Consider the following 7,356-nt stretch of genomic DNA (forward strand, 5'->3'; position numbering starts at 1 on the left):
AAGGGAGATTCAGGAGAAAGAAAAGAGTGCAGGAGAAGAGGGCTTACGAATTCAAAGAACCCAGGCTCCGGCCACATTGGAGGATGCCTGGGCACCGGATACACGATGTCGAGGACCATGCCGGCAGAATCCTTCGTTGGCTCCGTTGCCTCCTTGACACGCTACGCCACTTCCGAATAAGGGAGCGCCTCGTCAACGAGCACCGTCCCCTCGAACGATATCCCTGGCATCATCCGATGCAGGGGAAGCACACGCGCCATCAGTGGCGCCACCCTCCTCGCGTGGTAGGCACCGATTATCCCCGACCCCTTTACACCCCGACCCTTCAGGGCATGGAGGGCGGAGAGAAGGTCAGAGATGTGCTTCTTGTCTTTAGCCTGGACGCCCCAGCCCCACGACGTCGGAGCATCCACAATAAGACGTCCGGTGTACTTTGGTAGGGGGGCACTCACATCATCCCTAACATAAAACTACTGCGAATGCCATCCCTTGTTGGATGTAGCCAGACGCATGTACGGGTAACCCTTCGACCGGGTATGGCGCAGATGAATGCTGGCACACCCCATCGGCACGTTCACTTCTGTCACCCCAATCTTCCTCTTCGATAGACTAACGCTAAAGAAATACCGCCACAGATCAAAATGGGGATCGATCCCCAGGAAACCCTCGCACAGGGCAACAAACGCTGCCATATGTTGTATCCCATTGGCAGTTAGATGCTGCAGCTCTACCTCATAGTAATCTAATAGCCCCCGAAGGAATCTATGCACGGGTACCCCGAATCCCCGCTCATGGAATAGGGCACAAGAGACAACATACCCTTCAGGCGGTACCGGCTCACCCTCGTCGCCAGGAAGTAACCACTCCTGGACGGCAGACAGTGGGCGGAGAAGGCCATGGCGGACGAGGCCCTCCAGACGCTGGGAGGTGATGCTTGATCTGCCCCACAACTCCATTGAAGCAGTAGGGAGGAAGGACAGGCGCGAGCTTAACGGCGGCTGGAGCACGAACGCAGGCCGGTCGACGGAAGCGATGCGGGCGCGAGAGGCTGGAAAGATTGGCGACGGATGTTTCAGAACGCAAAGGAAGGGGAGCGAAATACGGGATCCTGGGGGCAAACCCCGTGGTTTTATAGGGGGCGACGGATGCGAGAAGGGCAACCGTCCGCCTCGATCTCTGGGCCTGCCACGCGCGCCACCGCGTCACGTCGCGGGACACGCGCCTGCAGTCCCTATCCTCTCACCCCAAAAATCTCGGTGGACGGTTCGCCTTCCCCAAGTGAATCCGGACTCTCTACCCACCGGGGAAGCGCCAGCCACAAAGGCCTGTTCTTTTCTCTTTGGACCACCAAGGGCCCAGACACTCGCCGACCGGCCCAACTAAAAAGGAATCCACGAACGATCCGCCATCAAGGGCAGAAGCACCAGTTATGACAGCTCCGATTCAATCCCCAGCGAACGGGACGACACGACCCACTCGGAAAAACACCCGATTGATGAAAAACTAAGTCCTTCAGCCTTACCCACAAAGGGGCCGGCACAACCCCCCGAGCGACTCAACTCGAGTCACCCGGGGGCTCGGGGGCTACACCCATCGGGTGCGCTTGCGCGCACCCTCCGGCAAATTAGCTTCGGCGAAATAAAAAAACACCCTCCAGGCGGTTCTACCCGAATCACCTAGAGTCTCGGGGGCTACTGTCGGGGACCTAATACCGGGGTACCCCAGAAGGCGGAACCGATAACCACCAAACGTGAAAAACTTCCGGACGCATAAAGGCGTCATGTCATCCCTTGTTCGAGTAACAGGAGTTCGGTTCCGCCTCACCCGACACCTTTGGGACGGGCTCGGTCTCGCCCGAGGGCCGAGGGATAAACTCCGTCTCGCCCGACGCCTTGAGGGCGGGCTCGGTCTCGCCCGAGGGCTAAGGGATGAGTTCCGTCTTGCCCGATCCTGGAGGGACAGGGTTAGCCTCACCCGACGCCTTTGTGGGATAACCCTGTCTCACCCAAAGGTTCAAAGCCAAACTCCGTCTCGCCCGACGCTTATAGGGCGGGCTCGGTCTCGCCCGAGGGCTAAGGGATGGATTCCGCCTCGCCCGATCCCAGAGGGATAGGGTTAGTCTCACCCAAGAGATAGGGATTGATCTCCGCCTCACCCGACGGCCCAGAACGAGCCTCGCCCTGATCGATATCTATCCCTCATAATGATGGGTACAGGACGAGACAAGACATTCGGGTCAACCATGGCTCCAACGACCATACCCTGCGCCCTGGCAGGAAAAGGACTGCCAGGGAACGACAGGACTGATACTTTAGACCCTTTCGGGCGCCGCAGAGCCCAAAAGGTATTACAGGTGTGTACGCCTCACCCTGTAGAGTTGTAGGCGTCGCCTTCAGCTCTGGGACACGGAACCCAACGAAGATATACGACAACCGCTACGCTCCAAGGACGGATTTGCTATCTCCACGGACGACGGGTATTCCATCACCACGCTGTGGACCCGAGGGAGCGGCGCCCGCTTCCCGACCCCTCAGGTCCTCCCAGTCGGAAGGCCTTGGCCACGGTGCCACACCGGACCCCGACCCCGAACTCTCCCAACAAGGAATCATGGGAACCAGAAGGCGCACGGAGCGGGGCTGGGAGAGGCTCATAAGTCAAAACCACCGTACTACAGCCCATACCCCGCGCAGGGCAGCGTTCTGTGACTAACCTGACATCCTACAGAGACATCGACAATATTGTAAGCACTTATCTTCCTTCGCACTCATCAGAATGAAGGACCTGATCGGATAGACGTAAGCCACAAGACTAAGTAGAATACGCATCCTGGAGTCCTCACCCTTGTAAAGCCAGCCCCTTCATCTATAAAAGGGGATGCGCATCCTCCATCAAAGGGACAGAAAAAATAGGACCGAACAATAGAACGCACTCATACACACGAGTAGCTACGAAGCTCTCGACCACCTTTCAATCCTTCGATCAGAGACTTGGGACCAGTCCCTCTCTCGGCAGTTTGTATCCCTTACTACAGACCATTCACGGTGCTAATAACACAAGCAGCAACAAACTGGACGTAGGGATGTTCCGCCCGAACCAGTATAAATCCTGTGTCCTTTAGCGCACCATCCGAGCCTAACGCGCATTACTATAAATTTACTTGCCGGTGCTTGTACGAAACACCGACACTTGGAAAAGAAGAAAGAGAAACAAAAAGGCTCAAGGCAAAGGTATAATTGATAGGAGCTTTTTGTTTTGGCACTCAAGACACCAAGTGGGTGTGAGTGTACTTAGGATAGAAAGCCGTACTACTAAGAGGGGTGAAATTCATCGTGAAATGCGGTTATCAAAGTGCCACTAGATGTTCTAATTCATTGCATATGCATTTAGATTCTAGTGAGTGCTAACACCCTTGGGAATTGGCTTAGATTGTTGCTAACTCACGTACACATGTGGTGGAATACTTGGAGTTGGCACACATGCTTATGGGTGAAGTGATCGTGCTTTAAAAGAGTGGAGATAGGGGCATCGGACCCTACTTCTCGGAGCGTCGGACCCTGCTCGACAGAGTCCGACGGCTAACCCTAACATGCGAGCAGAGTAAAGGGAGCGTCGGACCCTGGTGTTCGGCGACGTCGGAAGGAACGGGCGCATTGTTCCTCCGAGCGGGAAAGAGAGCAGCGCATGCAGGCGCGGCACGTGGCAGTGTCAGACTCACCCCTGAGTCCAATGGTTGGCATCGGACCTAAGTCCGAGTCAAAAACACGTCTCTAGACCTTACTAGACCACGTCGGACTCGCCCTATGCCGGGTCCGATGGTTAGTCTGGTCCCTAGGTCTGACGGTGCTGATCTTCCTGTAACTGTTGATCGTTGGGCAGCAACGGTCGGTTTGTTTGAAAAGGACGTGTGGCAGCTTGTGAGAGGTTGTGGTAGGGCGTCCGACGGTCACTTATGTGACCCAACGGCTATATGCTCTTTGGGGTGTCTATTTAAGTGGAAGGGCTGGCCTTGGGCGCCCTCTCTTGGCACTTTGACATACTTTCATCCCTTAGAGCTGAGCTCTCCAACTCCTCTAACGTGATTTATTCATCATTTGGTGAGATTGGAGAGCATCCAAGTATATTGCTTTGAGTGATTGCATCTAGAGGCGCTTGGTGATTGTGTTTCGTTGCGGATTTCACTTGTTACTCTTGGTGGTTGCCGCCACCTAGATGGTTTGGTGCAGCAAGGATCGTCGAGCGGTGTAACACCCCGGTGTTATGATATTATTTAGCACCGTGATTTAGGCCTAAGTAAAACTTTTGAAACGAGTTTCTCGAATTTTTTATTTAAAACATACGTGAAGCGATAAGCGAATCCTGTATGACTTAGTTTCGTGGACTCAAATACATGCTCAAGTTAAATTACGCCGTACGTAGGGATATTTAGGACTGTCCGATAACGATGCTATTGAACGATTTGATCTTTAAGATTTGGCATGACCACACCATGGCCTCTGGGGCGCATGTGCCATTGCGCCTCAGGTCTTCTGCGGCCGAGCTAAGGGCACACACGAGCGCGGGTGGTGCTGGTGGTGCTCGCCGCTGACCCCGACCCCGACGGCTGAAACCGACTAGCATGACCTTTCCCTCTCCTATGTTACATATGTATGTTTCAAATGTTTTAGATGTATGTTGCAATTGTTTTCATCTTGATGTTGCAAACGTAGATCGAGGGATGTTGTACATGTTGCATATGTTGCAAGTGTTTTCTGAGGCATGTTGCAAGGGTTTGTTCAAAATGTTTTATCTATTTCCAGACGTATGTTGCAATTTTTTTTATCTGAATGTTTCATATGTTGCAACAGTATGTTTTCCAAATAATATTTCAGTTGTTTCAGTCTTATGTTGCAGCAAGTGGTTTAATGTTGCAAGTTACAAGTGTTTTATTTTTTCTGGATGTTTCATGTGTTTCACACACATGTTGCAAAAAGTATGTTTACAAATGTTTCATCTGTTTTAGGTCTTATGTTGCATTCATGTTGCAAGTGTTTTATGTTGGCCGGGGGACGATGGACGGGGGTGCTACGGTCGGGGCACGCTAGGGGCGTGCTCGTCCTCAGCTGCTCATCCCGGCTCCTAAGTGCCGCCGGCGCGGAGAAAGGAGGGGGTTAGGGGCGACCGGCGGGTGCAGAGATGGGGATGGAGTGCGCACGTGGGGCGGGGTGAAGGCGAACGGTGGGCGGGCTGTGGTGGGCTTGTGACCGGGAGCTGGGCCACGGTTCGGTTTGCTGGAACTAGGAGAGTTGCATCCTGACATGCTGCGTGCGCCGGACGTCCGGGCGCTACTGCCTGCGTTTGCGAATCAGTAATCCTACATTGCAAATGTGAAGGTTACTGATAAGCACGTGAGAGAATCTGAAGGGCAAGTGAGCATGGCAGCTGTTTTTACTGATAATGATATCAGAAAAAAAATACAAGGGCGCACGTAAGGCTTCTAAAAGTTTGTGCTCAAAAGGTGATGATAACAATCCATTGACATGGCTGCTCTCTGTTTTCTAAGCTTTCATTTTATTTCAACCAATCTTTCATGGCAGTCCGAGGAAGATTTTTTTTATGCTAATGATATAGCAGAATTCGTCTACTATAATATATATTCCAATTACCGCAACCTTCTGACAACTACAGGCTTAACAAATAGGAAATGTTCTCTATCAATCACACAATCATTGCTAAACCTCTCTCACCTTAGCAAATCTGTTCGTAGTTGCCGTCTCCAACATGCGACACACAGTGTACTTTGGCCATGTACCAAACCACATCATTTCGACTGAACCAAAGTGCCCAACATACCACACCTGCACCAATCCAATTTGGATGTTTAATTAAGCTTCTTCCCTATTTCTGTTAGCCATGATTCGAACATGTTGGTAAAACTAACAGGAGTTTTTTTAAAAAAAAAAACTTCCATGCCAAATCCTTCAGTCCTCTGAACTAAGTCATCTTTTGTGAGAACGATACTTTTTTTTAGCATAAATACCTGAATGTTTAGAGGTATGTAGTTTCAAGTTCCAATCAAAGCAACTATCCATGGACCATCACAACTCACGATCTAGATTTGCCTTGCACATCGAATTAACAGAAAATTGCCCATTGTGGTTAAGCGACCACAGAGAGCTGACACACATGTTTCTTGCCTTTCACACGGACGGATGCGACCAAGTGCATGACGTACTGACGTCTAAGCAGCCACAAGTGCGTGACGTCTAAGCAGCTGACACGTGCTCTCTGAAATCGGAGCCGTCCTGACGTCTAAGCAGGTAGATGAGACTTGTAATAATTACTAGTGGAAGGGGCGCGCCCTCGCGCGCCACATCAATCAGTTAATGATCTGAGAAAAAGTCGCATGGATAGAAGAAGGGATGGACACCACACTGAGTAATAAAATAGGTACGCATAATTTACATACATAGATATTACACATAGGATGGCACATCTAGGTTCTTCATAGTACTACATGATTCCACTTGTAGCTAAGGAACGATAGTTTAAGGTAGCATAGCCTGGCTAATTTACAGATAACAGGCCTAGGTACAGGTTTGTTTCTTGTTTGTACAAGAAGATTTTTTATTAAGTCCATCTGACATCTTTCATAATCTAACAGACTTGACATGTGCAGGAATCATTGTCCATGCTAAGTTTGTGAAGCATAGTCATGCACATGTCACAAAATGGTGTGCACACACTTTGTTGAGCGACAGCACCTGGTTGCACAAAGAATTTGCTAGATCAATAGATGATAGGTATACAATATGATTTGTATAGCGTAAGGAAAAAGCTATTTGAATTTGTCAATTGCATGGGCGTGGCACATACCGGATATTTTGCATCTTGAATATATTTTAGTGTGACAAATTGGACCAATAAAGTGAACAGAATATGGTTGTGACAAAGTAAATTCTGAACTAACAAAACATTGTTTGTGGATAGACTTCGACACGGGGTGTGCGGATCACTAATTACAATATTTGTGCAAAACAAGTAGGTTACTGATTGGTAATTATATTATGTTGAAAGCTGAGCAGTCATGAAATATTTACCTATTCTGGAGTCTCAGTTAAAGAGGCCCTGTGAATATTATCCTTTGGTTTATTCTTTGAAGCAGTGGATCTAGACCTGTAATTTGCATGTAAATACTGATGAAAAGATGTGTATGCTTGGATGAATAATAAGACATGGCTAGATCTGTGATTTTACCTTTTGGCTTTGCGTTGTAGCGACGATGCAGATGGATTCTCTTCGTCATCCTGTATGGCTGTGGTAGTCTCCAAGATCTGATGCTCAACCGTTTCGTGGTAAATGGAGGCAAAGTTATTTAGG

The 7,356-nt window shown here is 49.9% G+C and overlaps 1 long non-coding RNA gene across 1 annotated transcript; it reads right to left on the bottom strand.

Annotated features, from left to right (window-relative positions):
* Positions 1-6,387: 6,387 nt before the first annotated feature.
* Positions 6,388-7,356, bottom strand: LOC136546746 (uncharacterized). Its single transcript, XR_010781422.1, has 3 exons — positions 7,234-7,356; positions 7,077-7,152; positions 6,388-6,740 (listed from the first exon to the last, which is right to left on the bottom strand). It is a non-coding gene; the product is annotated as an uncharacterized lncRNA (long non-coding RNA).

The sequence above is a fragment of the Miscanthus floridulus genome, chromosome 3 (assembly GCF_019320115.1).
Source record: "Miscanthus floridulus cultivar M001 chromosome 3, ASM1932011v1, whole genome shotgun sequence".
Classification (NCBI taxonomy): domain Eukaryota; kingdom Viridiplantae; phylum Streptophyta; class Magnoliopsida; order Poales; family Poaceae; genus Miscanthus; species Miscanthus floridulus.